The sequence below is a fragment of the Grammomys surdaster genome, unplaced genomic scaffold (assembly GCF_004785775.1).
Source record: "Grammomys surdaster isolate TR1022 unplaced genomic scaffold, NIH_TR_1.0 125956, whole genome shotgun sequence".
Taxonomy (NCBI): domain Eukaryota; kingdom Metazoa; phylum Chordata; class Mammalia; order Rodentia; family Muridae; genus Grammomys; species Grammomys surdaster.
The window spans coordinates 2,284,482-2,286,861 of NW_021620775.1; positions in this window are offsets into that span (position 1 = coordinate 2,284,482).

Consider the following 2,380-nt stretch of genomic DNA (forward strand, 5'->3'; position numbering starts at 1 on the left):
CTGCCTCCTGCCTCCTGCCTCCTGCCTCCTGCCTCCTGCCTCCTGCCAGCTCTACTCTGCCATCATGACTATTATCCCTCTGGAACTGCAGCCCCAAATTAAGTTTTTTATTTTATAAGTTGTCTTGCATGATGTTTTATGACAGAAAGCCAAACTAAAACAAAAACAAAACCAACATCTTACTAAGACAAGTTTATGTCTTTCTATGATTGACTAAACAAAGAAATTATGATCTGCCTCTGGAGTTAACACTCATTTTCAAATCCATTTCCCTGTTTTCTGGATCAGCCAAGGAGGACATCGGGAGACCTAGGAGGGAAATCTGGAACTCTGTTTCCCGGAATTAATTCTTATCCCCTCTTAAGTGGAGATGGGGACAGTCCTTAAGAATCTCAGAAGGAAAGGGGCTTTGTTCTCAGCATGGTTTGCCTGAGGCTAGGGGCCTCATTGCTCAAAGCCTTGGTAATAGTATTCAAGCACTAGTGCCTGGGTGGTAGGTGCTTACCTTGGGTGCTTAGTGAAGAGGCAGAGCTCTGTGCCCATTGGCATCCATAATGATCATACCTCCCTAAAGGGGAGAGAGGCATGTGATGCTCCCAAGCTCCTCACTGACCAGAACATGGGAACAAACACCAGTTTTGCTGTCGCTCAGGCTGGATCTTGCCCTTCCTTTCTGGATCCTTCCTATTTCTCAGCTCATAGTTTATTTACTAACTTAGATCCTGGGAATAAAACCCAGGTCCTCATCCACAATAAGCAAGTACTCTCAATAGTCTCAGTCACTGGGTCTTACTGAAATGTCATCTCCTTAGAGGAGGTGACCAGCTCTGTAGGCTGTCCTTTTATCCCTGAAAACTGTCCTGGGATATTTGTTCATGTTGTGAACCCCAAGGTTGTGTTATTTACTGAATTCCTGCTTTTAGCTGTGGTGTGGCTCAGCCTTTAGCACACACCTTTAATCCCCCTGGCTGGAATACAGACTCACCCTTAGTGCACACCTTTAATCTCAAACAATGAAGGTAAAGTTAGTTTGTAGAAGGAAGCACCTGTGTTTAAAAATGATGTCTATTTGAGTGGCAGGCAAAGTGATGAATCAGGGAAAGATTTGACAGAATAGGATATGCCTGATTCATGAGAAGAGAGAGGAAAGGGAAGCTACTTAAGAGAGCAGTGCAGAGACAGAAGAGGAGGAAGAGGAAGAGGAGAAGGAGGAGGAGGAGGAGGAAGCAGTTTTACAGGGATAATTATAGAAAGACAGGTTGAAGAGAAAACAAGCTAGATGCAGGTGAAAACAGAAAGATCCAGAGAATGAGGAGCCAGAAGATTAGAGCATATTGCCAAAGTTAGTATGAGGCCAAGGAGAGAAATTCAGAAAAGAAAGAGAGGGAGAGAGAGAGAGAGAGGGAGGGAGAGAGAGAGAGACACAGAGAGAGAGACAGAGAGAGACAGAGAGAGACAGACAGACTGAGACAGAGAGAGAGAGAGGCAGAGAGACAGAGAGAGACAGAGAGCAGGAAGAGAGCAGAGAGACAGAGAAACAGAGACAGAGAACAGACTGGATTAATCAGTGTGGAGAGTTTCGAGCTAGAGCAGCTGAGATGGTCAGCCAGCCAGAGCTCAGAAAGAGCTAAAAAAGGGTGAGCTTCAGCAGTAGGTCTCAGAGGGTGAAAACATCCTAGGCTTAGATAATACTGTAGAGAGGCTAAAAGTTTCCAGGACTTGGCCTAAGTTAGCCGACTGAGACCATAAGTCTTGGAGACTACAGTTGTCTCCAGAGGGTAAAAGCTACATGGACACATAACACACTCCATCATCCTTCCCCTCCATAGGCACACTGGTCACAAGTTATAATTAGTATTTGTTAACTTCCCTGTGTGACATCTGTCTCTATAGGAGACCACTGGACCTGTGAGCATTCTTGTCACCAAGATACACTGGTGTCATCACCACAAAGGAGTCGCTGTTCTAGAGGGCCAGGTGGCATGTGCCTTTGAGTCTAGTGCTAGGGAGGCAGGTGGATCTCTGCGAGTTGAAGGCCAGCCTGGTCTATAGAGTGAGTTCCAGGACAGCCAGGGCTACATAGTGAGACTCTGTCTCTTTTTTTAAAAAAAAAAAAAAAAATGCTGCAGCTCTGTACGATGAACGGACAGGGAAAGTGGGGAAAGGAAAGGAGTTTTGTGTCTGAGGGATTAGCATCGGAGCTCTGGAGGGGGGAAAAGGTCTATAGAAAAAGAGGAGCCTGAACTTAGAGCAGCTCTAAAAGATAAGGTCATTTATTCAGGACTCATAGGGAACTTAGTGGCAGGGGCTTCCATGATCAGCACAGAGATCTCTGAACTCTTTAGACATTTGTGTTTCCAGCCCTCTGCTTATCCATCCT